Source organism: Poecile atricapillus, chromosome W (genome assembly GCF_030490865.1).
Source record: "Poecile atricapillus isolate bPoeAtr1 chromosome W, bPoeAtr1.hap1, whole genome shotgun sequence".
NCBI classification, from domain to species: Eukaryota; Metazoa; Chordata; class Aves; order Passeriformes; family Paridae; genus Poecile; species Poecile atricapillus.
Genome location: NC_081288.1, coordinates 38,498,056 through 38,515,844, shown reverse-complemented (window position 1 = coordinate 38,515,844; position 17,789 = coordinate 38,498,056).

The window sequence follows — 17,789 nt, the reverse complement described above, 5'->3', positions numbered from 1 at the left end:
AGTGCTCAAGGATTGAAACACGCTCTGCACAGAGCAGTTTGTTATTCACTGCCTTGGCTGTTGGGCTTATTCCCTCTCCGTTATTCCTAACTGGTGTCATAGATTGTCACTTTCAAATTTTAAAGCAATAAAATATGCCATTAATATAATAGACTCCCTGACTTGCATGAGTTTGGATGATCAGAAAATTCATTCCCCGGTAGGGATTTTTAAACTGTAGTGAAGAATTAAAAAAACCTCACTGCATGTCAAGGAACCTGCCAGGTTTTCCTAAGCTCTTTCACTTATAAGGTAGGAAAGGGCAGAGAGTCCATCTGTTAATGGAAATTACAGAGGAGAGCTAGAACTTTGCCCAGCAGAACTGTTTGGGCTCTACACAGGCTGTAAATTAGTTCCTTCGGAAGGAGTATACATGCATTGTGTCACTGTATATATTTTCCTCAGAAAGCACCAAATTAGGATTTCAACCATTCTGACTGGTATTATGACAATTTGGACGATGAGCTAGGATAGGATACTCTTGCAATTTCCAGAACAATATGGTTGTATATAGAAATTTTGTGGTTAGAGTGACTAATAGTGAAAGTAGGCTTGTAATTTTTTACAGCAAAAGAAAACTCAGCTCTTCCAAAAAGCATCAGAAAGTGGAAATTTCATCTCTGAGGAGTCTGACACAATTGTGTGGGGTGTTGAGAACATATTAGCTATAAACCATAGTTCTATTCAGAGCCTCACTATAAATGACATTGCAACTGCTTTGTTCAGAAGAAAAGAAAGTGAAGATTTGTAATTCGTGCTGTAGGATTCACTGAAGAGAGTGGGATATAACAAGCAAGCCTCAGCTTGCCCATTACTTGGGGAAATGAAATATCTATTTAAGGTAAATGCTTTGAGGCATGTAAATTTTAAAGTTCAGACTGGCTCTCAAACAGTATAGATTGAATATGTATAAACAGCTGGTGACTGTTACAACATGATATTAACCCTCATCAGGCTGTTATCACAGAGATGCCTCTGCTTGTCATCTTTTAGGATGTATCTTTGAGGATTTGGGTTTGGAATTACAGTGATGGAGAGTATGAGACAAGTTCTGTACCTTCCCTAGCTCAACAAGACTCTAAGGATGGTCTGAGGCATTCAAGATCAGCAGGGTAGGTAAAGGGAACCACTGAGATTCAGCTGAGTGCTGGGAATTCCCCTCTTAACCTGTTCATCAGGTAAATGAGGAACTAGGGGAAATGGGAAATGGGGTAAGCTGAAATCTGACGAAGTGTCAGATGGTAGAACAGACAGAGGAAGTGATGGACAGATGTCTGTTCCTCTACCCATGCCTTGGCTAATGATTTGGAGTGCAGCTACCTCCATCCACAGCCCTGCACCCACAGGGCAAACCCAACCCAGGGGCACTGGAAAAGTGCCTTTAGATGAGCCATAACCCAAAACTCACAGCTGGTAACAGCCAGTTGCAAATCATCTACAGGTACCAATAATTTAGACAAATATTTTCTGCTACATGACACAGGTAAAGAGATTAACAAAGAAGGTAGTCTGGGAAAAAGAACAGGAAATATGAACAGCAGTCTAGAGATGGACATAGGAAGAAGGGGTCTGGGAGAAGAAAGAGTGAAAGAGATATGCACTGGGCTAATACCTGTGGCCTTTCAAACCCCTCACCTCCCCCTGTTGCCTTCCTTTAGTGCTTGCACACATAGCTTGACAGCTATGTCAGCTTATTCAGCTATTCAGCTTATTTTGCAGGCTGAATATGTACTTTTAAGATGGTACTAAGATGCACTTTTAAGATGGTCTCTGCAACACTGAGAAGCACTACATGAAACAAGTTGCATGAGCACCCATCAACATGGAGGCAATTAATTTCCTGCTTCTTAAACGTGGGTCTAAGGAGCAAGAATAATAAAGCACAGTGGGTGAGAGTAAATGAAAGAAAAGCAAACAAATCTGTAAGTAGAGCTTCTTGGGGTGGCTTAGAAATACAGCTTTTAAGGTAGAACAATAATTAAAGCATATTTTTATTTTGGCTGTGTTTCTGTTAGTTTTGTGCCAAATTCTGCAATTTTTCTGGCATTGACATAAAAAGGGAGCACCTGCATCTACTTCAAAAATCTGAAAATTCTTGTCTTCAAAATAAATCCTTCAGACAGTAAGGCATTCCTCTATCACACATGTTGTTTTCCTTTATCAGCTTCAAACCTCAGTCAGGAAAGGAATTCTGAGGTTTGTCTGAGGATATTTTCCTTCCGTGGGGGGCTTTTGGAATTTAAAGGTACAAAATCCTTAGGTAGGGATAGATTTTATTCTTGAACAGTGAAATTACATTCAGTTTTGACTGATGTGAGAGTTATTTATAATAATTAATTGCCTTCAGTAGTGTGTGTTGTTTAGAAAGATCCTCCAGTGTGTTAAAACTAACATCTAAAAATGTTCTATTGAAGCTTGCTCACTAGCCTAATCAGCATCTCTAGCACCAATTGCATCACCTACTGCATCCTAAAATACCTCTGGGCTCAAAATACATCACCAGTGCCACTGTTTCATATTTGTATGGGTTACCCCTCCCACTCCCTCATATCTGCTGGGTGGAGAAAAATACACACAGGTCTCTGGGATTACAGCTGGTTCCAGCCCCACTCCCGTGGTGAGATGATGAGGAAAGTCATCATGGGGAGTTTCCAGATTCCTCACTTCTTCTCTGTGTATGGGTGTTAAGTGCAGGAGAAGTCCCAAATGATTATTTGTTGGACTTGATTCTTCTGCACTGTCCCATGGAGCAACTGACTTCCTCACCAGCTGCTTGTGAGCAGATATGCCATAAGACATCTGTTCTGCAGTCCAAACAGTCCTCAGGCTAAATGCTGGGTTTGCTATGAAAAGGTGCACCATACTTAAACTGAAAGGCCAAGCTTCTGAAATATAGGATGTTTCTGTAATTAGCAATTTACATATAAATTTCTATGAATAGCTACAGTTCATAAAGCTTTCACCACAGGAGCCAGGTCTTGGTAAAAATACATTCTGCATGCAGAAGGGCAGAGCTAAGGGTTTCCAGGCAACTATGGAAAAGGTATTGTCCAACCTATTAATTTTCCAGGCAACTATGGAAAAGGTATTGTCCAACCTATTAATCTTCAAATCCTGTGGACCTGCCAGGATTCCGGGTGTAGATGCAGAAATCCCTAGGCAGTGTAGAATGATGAAGGGTAAACATAAAGCTGCTCATCACAGAAGGATTTCCAAAAGACTTTTGGGGCTGCTCACCCAAAAAGGCAAATACTTGGTCAGATCAGCCATGACTTTGTGTAGCTGCATCTTGAAAACCAAATTCAAAAAATGGATGGAAATTTCTGGGTTTACCTGCACAGGTTGACAGGGCAGCACTGCAAATTTTTTCCTCCTAGTGAAAAGTTTTCCTTAAGTCCTTTTATTTTAACTCCTCTTCAAGTAGTTGTTGCCTGCTTTTAGACCAAGCCTAAGACTCTTCAGCAGTCTAAGGATATCTCAGTTTTTCATTGTGATTGTTGTGTAGGTTGTCCAAAACTTGATTCACTTTTTCACATGAAGCCTCCCAAGCTCCAGGCAGATGGGAAAAGCAACTTTCTCGTTTTTCTCATCTCTTTTAGGGAACTCCTTTCAACATAGGGTAAACTTCATTTTACCTTATTCACAGCAAGGGAGAGTATTCAAGCTAGAGTCCAACAATAATCTTCTTTTCAGCAGGATTACTACAAATTATTTAATCAGATATGAGTTTATACTATTCCAAGAGCAGAAATTTGCTTGTCTCCATGTTGGACATCATAAAGTTTCTGTTTTCCCAGCTCTCTAGTTTATCAAAATCCCTGTGGATTCAACTTATGACATTCATTTTGCAAGTAACTCCTTCTAATTCAGCATAATTCATAAATTTGAAGGTGGTAATCCTAGGTCATCACCTAGGTCATTAATTAAGACATCCAACAGTGAGAAAGAGCAGCCATTGGACTGCTCTGCTCACTGCTGGCCACCAAGCAGATGCTGAGCTACTCATTGATAAATTTGAAGCCCAGCGGTACTGTTAATTTTTACTCCATCTAAACATCATTTTTTCCAGTCCACAATCCCTCAACTGCCAGTTGGCAGAATATGGAGTGAAAAGCTCTCCTAATGCTGAGATACATGACATCCACAAACCTCACTTTGTTGTAGGAGGCACCCAGGTTTGCTGAACGTCATTTGTCCCTGGTAAATCTGGTGATTGCTGATTAAAATGGTAAAGTTTTTGTTCCTCACAAGCTTATTAATTAATGCATCCGAAAAAGACAGGCTGTGTGATTTTTCCAAGGTCTGAGGTGAGCCTGGCTGATCTGTAAGTCCCCAGATCCTTCCTCTTGTCCCTTTTAGGAATGTCACCCAGTGCCACTGAGCAAAGCATCCAGGGAAATGTGTGTTTTCTCTGTGAAGGGCAGGGGATCCTGGAATTGTTTTGCCGCGACAGAGGGGTCTGAACCTGGGAAAGCACCATGATCATGGCAGTATACAGTGAGCTCTTGCTGCTCCTTGAAAATTTGGAGACTGTGTAAATTTCCTGCCAGGCCATGCCCATATGTACAAAGGTTTTTGTCCCAGCTGACTGTGTAATTTGTGTGTGGTCATACCAGTTTTTGGCTTCTTATTTAGACACCTGAATTAGGAGGGAAAATCACCATATACACAATAATTCCCTTACTAAATAATCCAGAACTCTCATTTTAATCAACATTTTAGCTCAACTTCATTCTGTGTTTTTCTGTCTTGGGGGTATAATGATAATAAAGGAATCTGACTCAGTCCCCTGAGTTAAGAAATTGCTCCCTTAGGCGGTGTGACTCGTCCTACTGAGTTCAACTGGAAATTTATTTTGTTGCATAAAATAGAAAAATATGATTCATATACAGTTAATACTCAGCTGCATGTTTGCAATTTGAGCATTTAATGAATTTCAGTTCAACAAATTAATTGCCAGTTTAGCCTGAAATGTTTTAGAGGTCCTTGGGAATAAGAAATAACACAATTGCATTTCCTCATCTGCATGGATCAGCACATGACCTCTGCAGCTAAGACTGTCTTAAGAAAAATGTTTTTTCTATTTAGAATAGCAATCACCAAGCAAGCCAAACCATTCTGTAAGTGAGGTCACATGCTAAGGGTGCTTTTGCTAATTGTTTCTGGGCATGAATGCAAAGAAAATAATTCAAATTTCATCCAAAGTAATCAACTCTACTTGAAAACAGCCACAGGACCATAAAGTTTTGAAACTAATATAGCATTTTAAAAGGCTTCTTTAGGAAAATATTTGAAGATTTGTTGTTTTAGAGGTAGCTGCACTTGGAAGTGCCTTAGTAGTTGTGGTCTTTAATTTTGCATCTAGTGCATTGTGAAAAACTTTTGGCCCACTAGAGGCTTCCTGCAATGCAGGCAGGCACTGAACTGCTCATCCTTGATCCTCTGGCTTAAGTGGCAGGACTGGGAATATCTCCACAGAGAGCACAAGTAGCAGCAGCAGCAGCAGTCCTTGTTTTGGAGAAGCTACATTTCAAGACTGAGAACATTGAGAGAACAAACTCAGGAATCCTCTCCCCCTGGATTTAGTTGTTTTTAAACCTCAGCCTTAAGAACTTCCTTCTGCCCCATAGATGATACTGCTGCAAGTGATAACAAACATGAAATGCTAATAGAGATTTTTGGAGAGGATTACCGAAAGGCCAAATGAAAGCTTTAGGAGAATCATTGTGTGGCTTTGTACTTCTCAGGTTTGTGACTCTGGACCCTGTTAATAGAAACACAGGAAAAAATCCATCCCAGCATGGATGCCACTGGAATGGAGTTAATTGAGGGCATGGATCATGAAAATATTGCCAGCTCTTGTCACTTGTAACAAGTTGTTGTTTTATATGGGAAATGAGAGCTACAAAGGTGTGTTTGTGGATAAGTATTCATGTTTCTCTCTTGGTATAAAGGGCTGAGAATAGAGGTGAAGAAGCCAAGAAATGAGAAGAATACATAAGATGCCCACACATCTAGTGAATATTGTCTTGCTCAGTGGCATGCTAATTTCCTCTTTGAGCATACGTACTGTGGCCCTGCTGAAGTTTGTTATCAAGTAAATTAAACTGGAACCTTTGGTATCTCAGTCAGTCCAGAGAATAAATGCATTCATTATTATTTTTTTTAAAAAACATAGAAAAGAAAATTGATTTTATTTTCAAAAAATAGTTAGGTGGAGTGATGCAGACTGTCTGTGCTGTCTTTTAGGTGCTTTATATGCAATTTCCCATCTCTACATGAAGTTTCTTAGAAGCTAAAGCAAAATAGCAAAAAAAATAATTTGAAAATCCAATTCCTTAAAAGCTTGTCACTTTGACTGTACATTAACTAGCTCTTTAAAAGAAGTGAAATGATGGGTGAAGGACAAAATATGCTTACTTTGTCCCATGTCTCTAAGCTACTCCTGAAGATAATGTTCTGCTTTACGCAGTGTGCTTATTTCAAAAGCATACAGCAATGTGTTCACAAAACTGTGATCTAAACTTAGCTTCCATGTATGAGACTTCAGAAAAGATCAAAAGAAAAAATGTGCCTCCAATTCCTAAAGACAATAGTTTGATCACTGAGACTTCATGGTCCTTATACAGTAGAGTTGCATTTTTAAACACATCCTAAACTCAGAAAACCAAAAGACCTAGGCATGAGTATTCAAACCAGCAATCATGGTTGCTCTCTTTTTTGAAGCTGGACTGTAAGACATGTGCTGTTGTCTTGGTAATTTATATCTATATTTCTCAGAGTTCCTTAGTTATATTTTTATTAATTTATTTGGATTCCATTTGAAGTAGTTAGAGTAATGTATGATAGGAAAGACAGTAAAAGGTTTGGCATAGAGTAGATGTCAGTTATTTAGCTGTTGTGACATTCAATATTCTTTATTCTTTCTAAATCTGCCATTAGCAGATCACAATTAACTTGACTCCCTAAAATCTATAGCAATTCCTTAAAATCAAATTGTTTTGCAGACTCCTCAATAGGCTATGCAAGAGAATTTCTCTGAGAAATTAATTTAAATAGTCCTTGAAAACAGAACATTGAATGATTAAGCCTTTGTCAGGGAGTGGTTTGGATTTTTGTGTTGTTTTGGTTTCCTTTTTTTCCAAAAATTGTAGTATTTCCTAAGAAATAAAGGAATTTTTTTTTTCTGCTGCCATTGCTGAACTGACTGATGGCTCTGTGTGGGTGTTGCTCATTGTAGTTATGCAGAAGAAATCATGAGTCACAAGCAAGTGGAAGAGAGCAGTTGCTGTAGGCACTGCCACCAACCCTGGGAGTGGCAGAGTGCTGCAGGCATGGGGAGAGCTGCAGTTCTCTCCCATTTCGGCTACTCATTTTTCCTGCAGTGCTGCATTTGACATGTCATTTAGATGGTGAAGAGAATGGCTGCAAAACAGAAAGAGGAGCTGGGATTGAACTAGGTGAAAACACAAAAAGAAGATGGATTAAGCAAAATGAAGAAACAGAAACTGAGAAGTATACTAGTAATGATAAAAGAATTAGAGTGAAATTTGATTAGGGACCAGTTTCTTACAACCCCCAAACTTAGAGTTTTCCGTCTGTAGCAGCTGTGATGAAAGATAATGTTTTCCCACCTCCTTTTCATTCAAGTGAGACAAACAGGATCAGTAGCAAAGATGCCTTTGGAACAAGTTTCTCATTCCACTAATCCATCAGTGTTATCTCCTGAGCTGCCTCCTTCTCCTGTGAGCCTGCAGCAGATGTAGTTACATTGCAAAAAAAAAAAACATGGAAATCACTTTCCAAGTCATTTCAGTCAGTAGCATAGGATTACTTAAGAAATGCTACACTGACCACTTGCACTGAGTCTGAGACCCTCCATCTGAGAGGGTTCTCTTCTGAGCCTCCTCTGAGCTTCTCCTGCCATTCTGACTCATGAATGTGAGGTGTCAGCAACAAGAGCTGTCGACACGAGACAGAGAAGAATTGCCAAAACCCCAGGAAAAATTAAAAAATGAGCAGCCATATGTGTACTGTCAAAATAAAAGGCAATAGGGTTAGAAGAAGAAATATCAACACATGAATCTTGTGGTCATAGATATATGTAAGTAAAAAATAAGTGACAAAAAAAAAATCACTCTCCCAGTGAAGATGTAAAATGAATAAACAAAAAAGGAGATTTGATAGTGCTATGACTTTGATGCGGAACTCAAATGTTACAAATGTGGCTGTCCTAGGACATGTGGAGATCCTTGGCTTTATGAAAGGATGCAGCTGTCCTCTGTTTCTATTTATACAACAAGAAATCATCCTTCAACACAAGATTCCGTCAACACTTCTGATCTTGCTGTGGAACATAAAGTAATGATTACAGCATAGCTCTGTTTCTCAGTTCTAGGCCTGGGTACCAGGGATCCAGAAACCTAACAGAAGCAATGACATTGATTCATTACAGTACCTTAAAGAAATCACTCACCTTCTGGATGCTGGTTTCTATCTCTGTTTGTTGTGAGGATTCAGCAACAGTTATGTTTGTCTCTCTGCACATCTGATAACATTGATTGGGAATGGGGATGCTACCTGATATTACTAAAAAATATCTAGGTGGAGTTTTTTTGTCATTGCAAGAAATACAAATTTCCTTGGATAGAATTAGCTCATATTTTGTATTCAAATCTGTCAAGAGTTCTCTACTTATTAAAAAAGTAGCATTGGCATATATATACAGCAAAAATTTAGTTAACAAATGGAGGGGAAAAAATATTTTTGCTGCAAAAATCAATTGAATTCAGTGTTGTTGCAAAATAATCCCAAGACCAAGGTTTTAGTCCTATACAGCCTGTGGCTAGCTCCTACTCCAGGCAGTAACTAATGGCTTGCAGTTTGGCCTTGTTTTTCTGGGACAGCAGAATAGTGCTTAAAGCAAATTTGAACCAGAAGGAAGAGACATTAAGACACTGAAGCACAACCCTGAACCTCAGGTAACAAATGCCAGCTTGTGTCTGTGAAACACATTAAAGTAGCTTCAGGGCTGCTGTCACTCATGCTGTCTGCCTGCTCCAGAAGTGCCATTAGGGCCGCTGGAGAGAAGATGAATGGAGTGACTCTTCAGCAATTTCTGGAGGCTTAGCTTTGGAGAGGTGGCATGGCATAGAAGTAACCATAGCTCTTTTATTACATGGTGACAAGTTGGTTGCATATAAAGCAAATAAAAACTGGAAACTGAGGCTTGTCATCTGGCTGAGAGAGTTTGAATGTACTCACTGGATTTTGATTTAACAAAAGTGCCATGTCCACAGACTTTCCAATTTGAATATTCCTGAAACACAAAGCACATGTTTTGCCTTTACTCTTCATAGAAATGACAGACTAGCTGCCAAATCTAACTCTCTTTTGTGATGAAGTATGTGCCATCAACTCCTTTCTGTCAGTATAATCTTTAGATTTACTAAGTAGTGCCCTTTGGGACTGTTAGGTGGGGAGCTGATAGTCAGAGTATGAATTCTTCCCACAACATTTTGTTCAGACAGGTAGTCAAGAAGATCAAACTGTGTCCTGTGTAACAGCCTCAAAGAGCAACACCTGTTCAAACAACATTGGTCTTACCATTTTTGGCAGAACTTTTCTCTATGAAATTATCTTCATAATTGATGCCAAAAGAGGTCTCTGGGGCAGGGCTCAGAAGGCAGGGTACTCTGCATGCTTTGGGCATCCTCACTTTCTATTCTTAAATGTTTCCTTTAATCCTCCAAACCTCTGCAAAACCAGGTTTTTTCTTTTTCTGCAAATGGACCATTTTGAGATAAATATATGCAAAAAATTGAAGCACTTTAATGCCTACGTCCACCAGACTAATTTTTATGGCACAGCAATGTTTGACAGATAGAAATGTTGTTTGGTTTTCCTAAGAACTTAAGAAATGAAATAAAATAAGCTTATAACAAACCTTGTCTCTGAAACTGCAGACTGCTTGTGACACTGCCAACACCAAGAGTGCTCTGTGCTGAAAGACACCAAATTCTGGGAAAACAGGTATGTGAAACTCCGTAGGGAATAAAGACAAAACTAATGCAGCATTTCAATCTTTTTTTTTCAATCCATAAATGTTACCATTTATATACTTATTTATGTAGGTGGTGATCTCCTATAGTCTTCACAAATTGACACACGGAACATTGCTATGCAGATGGGACAAATAATCATGGTACGTAGCAACAGAAGTGAATAAAAGCCTTAAATATTACAGGAAAAAGAATATTTTTCCCACCCTTGCAGGTATCTGGGCACTACATATTATATATATATGTTCTGTAAACAAAGATAATCATGTGGTAATCCGCAGTCTTATATAACAGTCTTTATAGTTTTGTCATTTCTGCATGCAGATTTTTCCACACAGCTTGCACTATGGTGTGTTTCTTCATCTCTTTAGGCTGTGTTTCCATCATTCCAAATGTGCATAAGCAGATACAGTTCTGCCAGGTTCTTCTTTTTCTTTTCTCTATCTTCTGTGAATTAACATTCCAGGCAAGTATCTTTGTCACAAACAGAAAATGTAAGGAAAGGCAACCTGTGTGTGGTGAAATTAAATTCTTGTCACTTGGTCAAAAAGACAAAAAAATTTACTTTTTCTTATTGTTTTTCAATCATATTTAAAAGGCAGTGATAATCCATCCACAATGGGTTGCAATGTGCCTCTGTTCCCAGATTTATAAATAGGAATTTATAATGCAAAAATTGTTATAAGGTATAGTTATCTCAGACACGTGGTTCTAATCAACAACACATTAATTAGCAATATTGAAAAATGCATCAGAAGAGAGTTTTTTGGTTTTTTGTTTTTTTCAAAATTTTGTTCTTAATGTCCCTGAAGTGGCTTAGTATCTTCATCGGTAAAGCAGACATTGACCAAAATTTCATGGATGTGTGATCTATGGTGGTCATATTTCTGAAGATGAGTAATTAAATATTATAAAAGCCATTAATCGTGAGGGATGTTTGGGGGGTGTTTTCTCTGTTAAAAAGCCTTAGAAATCTCAGATTTCCTTCTTGAGCGTTGATATTAGTTGCTAGAAAGACTGTTGCATGGAGACCTAATACATCTGGTGAGCAGCTATACCCAAACCACATCCAAAACACTTATCTTGTGTGGGGAACTGATGTCTGAACAGTACCCTTCTGCTTCAGAGGTTGGGTGCTGACATTATAAATGGTGCTTAGTTTTTGTAGCCGTCATCTTTCAGTCTCCAGAGTTAGCAACAAACCCTTCCAGGCATATTTGTAGGGGAGCAGAGCATTCAGAGTCATTCTTTGTTCATTTGAAAATGAATGAATTAGGCAATGTGCTCTCCACGTTTGTCACAAAGGCTAGTATTATTGCTATTTAACCAATGGCTGTCATTTACTGAAATACCAAAACACATATTTAATTTTAATGTTGCTGTCACATCTGAATTGATAAGTCAGGTATGCAAATTTGATTTCAAATGAGAAATTGAGTGTCTAATCAGCTGATCGCTGCACTCATAGTATGTCATTAGCATTTTTGGTTTTATGTTATTATTTATCGTTGACTACTGGGTAGTTTTACTCTCACAGCACATTATTTAATCCAACTGCCATTTTTCTTGTTATATTTAATTAAAACTTATGAAAAAAACAGTTACAAGGGAAATGAAATTGCTGTTTTAAAATAGCCTGGTATATACCTTAGAGAGGTAGGAACAATGCTAGATAAACATGTCTGTGGGAGTGAGATACCACACATACACCTTCAGCACACAGGCCATTCTGTTGAACTAGAAATTTTGTATTTTCCATTGAGTGCTCAATTGATATGAATGGGGTAGAACAAACCAAAGACAGCAACTACTTGATTTTTTACTTTTCCAGCATTTGTGCTTTGGATTGGTTTCCATTGTTTTGAGCACTCATCATATTGCCAACTGGTCCATTGAACTGATAACAGGTTCACTGATAAGCATGTTAGGAGAGATTTTTCTTATATCTGGTTCTCTAGTTTGATCTTCAGGTTCCAGTTCTCAGATGATTATTCTCTGTGGAAAGCATTTGCAGATTGTTGGAATTTTTCCACGTATTTTTTTTGTTCAGTAGATGAATTTGGAAGAATACTAAGAATGTTTAAGGCTTTTATAAGCCACTATCTTCCCTTTTTTAAAGAGGGAGATTGGAGTAGAGAAAGTTTGGAGGGAAAATACATTGTCAGAGCTATCTTTTTGCCTAGAAACTCCAGTAGTTCTTGGCTTGGAGGCAAATTTTACGTTTAGTGAGGAGCAACTTCTTTATACATGAAAACCCACACATGCTTGATAAGTCAATGTAGACAGATCACACATTTTGAAATTCCAGAATATAAATGCCCTGAAAATGTCATTTTCTCTGAATGTGGTGTGGAAGGAGGTATCTTTCTGCCATTGCAGCTCTGTGCTGCTGTGACTGTGCATGGTCTACACCCCCACACTGGATGAGTTGTGTGCTTTTCCAGTTCTCTTTCTGTCCCTTAATCCAGCAGTTTGCAAAAAGCTAACTAGATATTATGCACAGGGAAGAAGGCAGAGCTGAGGCAAAGACTCTGGAAAGGTGCATGACAAACAAAGTGAGAACTTAGACTGTGAGCTGGACTGGGGGACAAAATTGGGAGTTTGGCATAGAGCTTCTGTCAGAGACTTTTAAATGTTTTTGGGCAAGACCAGGTACCTCTGAGAGTAGCCAATGCTCTTGATCTCTTAAGCAGCTTGCACAGTGATGTAGGAACTGGTGAAATTTGAAAAAAAAAAGGAGAAACGGGTCTGAAAAGAAGCTTCAGTGCCAGGAGGACAGCAGCAACTTCTTAGGCAGTGCTAGTGGGGAGCAAAGCTGAAGGAGGTAACAGGAACGGACAGAGAGTTTAGAAGACAACTGAATACCTAGTGAGACAAGAGAAATATAATAGAGCTACCAGAAAGGGAGAAATGAGACTAGTTAACAAGACTACTGGGTGAGAGAGAAGGCAATGCGGCAGTGAGTGGGCAGCAGTGCAGAGAAGTAGAGGAGGGTTGGTTATGCAAAAGAACCAGGAGTAGGATGAGAAATTAGAATACTTCTCTGGGACTAATGAAGTGAGAGGATGTGTCTTAGGAGCAACCAGGAGTGGAGCAGAGGCATTTGAGGAGCATGGGCATACTGAGTCAAGTTTGGAGAAGGTGGGGAATGTTGGTTCCCAGTAAAGCACACTTTTCTATAGAGCCTGGCACTGGACCTGAGATCCAAGGTCTCTGACAATAGCATACAATAGTATGGTATTGTTTCCAATAAAGGCCAGTTGTGCATGAATCAAAAGATGTCACCCATGCCAGTTTTCTCAATTTAGACAATAATAAGGATGTGGCAGTTTGATCTCCTTTAGATGTGATTGCACCTGCTCAGAGACCCAGGAGGGGCTCGATTCATACAAAGACCACTGGCACCAGATAAACATTAGGGTTAAATTACAGCTCCTGTGTTACAACATATTACAGTATATAAATACATCATGGCGTGTTCCACACCGGTGTCTGATACACACTGCTTTTGTGGTCTGTGATAGACAGTACCAATTCTCAGGCCAAAAAATCACCATATCTACAAAAGTCAAAAGTTTGGTCCAGTTCTGACCTGTCTGAGAGCTCTCATATATGTAGCTGAGATTGTTGAGAGAGTTTAATTTCAATAAAAGAGGGGACATACACAAAAATATATTGATTGCAATAAAGCATTAGGAGAATGCTGTCCAATAGGTCTAGATGTGGTGGGATGGGTGAGTGTCAACCTGAGCACCATGTCCAAGTGTTCCTCTTTTCCACACCCTGGTGGTGAACCTCACCCTTAGCCCCCAGACACCCCTGCCTGTTATAATAACTTTCTTAATCTAGCTAAGTTTTGAAAATCTTGAAAATGCTAAATAGCAACCTATCTTTCAATTAAATGTTGTCAAGATTCACAAATTACCATCCTTTTGCCTATCTTTTTTTTTATTAGCTAGCTGTTTCAGAGACTATTAGATTAAGCTTTGCACAGCACAGGATGTCACTGACAAAGGGACTGCCACCAGTACTTTTCCAGAATTTCAGTCTCTAGAATATCCGCTTAGATGTGGGAAACTCAGCTGAAATTATTAAATCAGAAGCTGTACTCTAATAACTGTACTGAATGTCACTCTTTGGCATAAAAAACTCAGTGATTTTTGCTGACTCTCCTCAATTCTGACTAAGACAGTTAAAACATTCAGTTGAAGTATTATCAGAACTTGCTCCCTAGATTTTGCACCTAATACCCATAAGTGCATGTCCATGAATGGACTGTCTTCTGTTAAGACTGAAGCTTTTTCTGCTTCTCTAGTTCAACAAATGCATGTTTATTTCACACAATGGGAAATAGTTTCCATTGAGTTTAAGCAAGTCTGTGAATTCTACTCTTGGATACCATGCAGGGAACATGAGGCTATAGAAACCTACAAATGGACTGGGTCCAGTATATGGAGTCTGGGGTGTTGGTCTATCCAGCTTTAAACCAGTGCTTTGCTTTGTACTGGTGCTTTCATCCCTTGGTTTCCAGAGCCTGACCTGGGACACGTGCTTTGATTTCCAGGAGTACCCTATGAACTTCTATAACTGATGCAGTAGCAGCTACACTTGGGGTGGATATGGCAGTGCATAAGTCTGACTATTTTGAACATTTAGGCTCTGGGGTTCAGACTGAGCACCCAAACATTGTGAGGGCTCCATGTCTGGACTCTTTGGCTGTCAGACAGAATTAACACCACTCCTGACAATGCCCAAGGCTGTCCTGCTCATAGTGTGTGTGAAACATCCAATTTGTATTTTGAAGAGCACCAGAGAAAAACCTTTAAGGAGATTAAACTTCAGAAGGGTTTGTTTTATGTGTAGTGCCTGAATCTGAAACCTTAAAATGAGGAGAAGGAAAACAGTCACATCAGCTCATTAAGTGAGGGGGGGGGGGGGGTGAGGGGGGGGTGGGGGGGGGGGGCAGGAAGAGTATATAACTGTTAAATTGGATAATATATAATCTTCTAGATGTGCATGATATTGATTACTCTAGCGTTAATTTCTTCATTTCTAAATTTTTGAGTGTTGGACATCACAATCTGTTAATGTAGTTCTGCATTTATTTTTTTATATATGACTTATAACCTGACAGATGGGAAGCTTTTGCAATTATGATCCCTTTATTTCCTCAGAATGTGACCTAGTAGTTTTTGGAATATATGCCTAAGGGAAATGTTGGTTGTTTCAATGGATGTGTAAGTTAAAACTGTAACATACAGTATAATGCAAAGGACAATTCTACAGTGATTCTACAGAGGATTGTATGACTTCATAAGGCTTTTTCTATTTGTGCCTTGTGTGGTTCTGGAAAAGGGACTTAGCTCTTCTCTGTGTTATCCTGCTGTTCTGCCTCAGGGAAAGACTGGACTTGGACAGGATAAATTAATTTTCGTTTGGACTGTGTCTCTCTCCCTTTCTCCCAGCATAACATTTGAAGTCGCTGTGTTGTGTGATCAAAAGGCATGTGATGCAGAAAGTCAGTCAGCTCTGCTACCATCAGCACAACTGTGTACAATATAGATGGTACTAGGGATTATGGAGATACTATCTGACCAGTAAAGAGAAGAAAAGCATCCAGTCTTTAATAAAATGGTTGTATCAGTGGGAGTGGAAAGACATTTGATCAGTGTAGACAAGGTAGCACTTCGGAAAAAGCTTAAGGATTAACTTCTAAAGTCTAGGTGATGTGAAGGAAGGAAAAAGGAAAATGTTTACCTTCTGAAATCAAATGCATTTTCTTTCCAGGATACCAAACATCCCACACAGAAAATCTTCCTTTGGCTAACATACATTGCCTAACACCAGAAATAGTGCCCTAAATAAGGTTAGTCAGAGAGAATCACACTTCCCAAAACTTGACCCTGCCTACTTATTGTCTTTGGAGTTAAGCAATGAACTTGAGAGCTTCTCGGTTTGTATGACTGGGACTTTTTCCTTTCCCTTTCCCTTTCCCTTTCCCTTTCCCTTTCCCTTTCCCTTTCCCTTTCCCTTTCCCTTTCCCTTTCCCTTTCCCTTTCCCTTTCCCTTTCCCTTTCCCTTTCCCACTTCCCACTTCCCACTTTCCACTTTCCACTTTCCACTTTCCACTTTCCACTTTCCACTTTCCACTTCCCACTTTCCACTTCCCACTTTCCACTTTCCTTTCTCTTTCCCTCCCTTCCCTCTCTCTCCAGCTGCAACACCCTTTCTCTCTGTATCATGTGTCTGGACCCTTTTTTCCTCTGTAAATTTAGCAGATGCAGGTTTTGGTCCAGTTGGAAGGACTGCTGATACATGAACTGTTTTCAGTCCTCCTGATGTGCCTGGAGCTGCCTGAAGGAAAAAAACATTGCTGTATGAACAGGATAACTAGCAAGGAATAATCTTGGCAAAAATAATTTCTATTAGCATTGTGAAATTTGATGATTTCTTTGATTACCTGCTCTAGAAAAAATGTATTTCATAACTGCAACAATGTGTGTAATGCCTATTCCAGTTAAGGTTTGGAAAATATTTATTGTTCTGATACTGTTTTCAGGGGCTCATAGCTTTATGGAAGCATTCAAATTCAACCCTGCTTATTTAATGACAACTAAAGACATTCACAGTACCTTCTGCTGGTAATTGTGTAGAGAGATGTGGCATTGTGGAGAAAACAGTATTCTACAACTTGAGAAGAAAAGTAAGAGCTGGAAATTTGATTACTTTAATACACACAGGCTAGTTATTATTGTCCTTTATTAAAGAAGAAATACCCTGAATATTAGGACTAGGTATCTACTCCTTGGATAATGACAGATCGTCATTGTCCTAACCACGTCTCCATTGTTGTGTTCTGTCTTCTTACAACAGCATTAAAACTTATCTATACAAAAGCAGTGTTACAAAAATGAACCTAATGAAGCAATAATATCACTTTCCATTCTAGAAAGTCTCCACAGTCTTCAACAAAAGCTGCCTTGTGGGTTTCATTATTCCTTCATCCCAAGGCACACAGTTGTCCAGCCTTTGTCTTCAAATTTCCCTCTGCCATGTAGATGAATACATATATCTGCTCTGTCTTTTCTTCAGCTTCCTGAAGCTGGAAGGGAGGACAGGAAACAGTTTCCCCTGGATGGACCAGCCAAAAATGTGTTTACCGTGGATGATAGCACTGCAGGACTCAAAAAACCATTTAGCATTGTTCTTTCAAAATCATGTTTATCAAGGAATTCCACTGACAGGCTGAGAACTCCTTTTGAAATTGTCTATTGTGTGGCTTTGAACAGCTCACTTGTTCTTTTCAATCTGGATGAAAAATGTCTATAAACCCTCTGCAAACTTACCTTAATATTGCAGCTGATAACAAAGGAATTTATGCAAGAGACAAACACACTTCTGCAATTGTTCCAAAACCGTATTCTTTTTGGCAGCCTAGTTCAGACTGCTCTATATCAGCTTATTTTGGAGGCTACCTGATCTAACAAAACCTGAAGCAGTCGCTCCTTAAATGCTGCCTTTTTGTTTAACAAGTGCCACTCTTGGTCAAGGGAACAAGAAGTTTCTCCTGTACAAGGTAACATGAAACAAATTTGAAAAATTATCTGCCACCTGTGTTTGTGGGAAAAATTTATGAGAGCTTCATCATGGTCAGCAGGGAAGATTAATGGAAGCTGGGACTTGAATCAA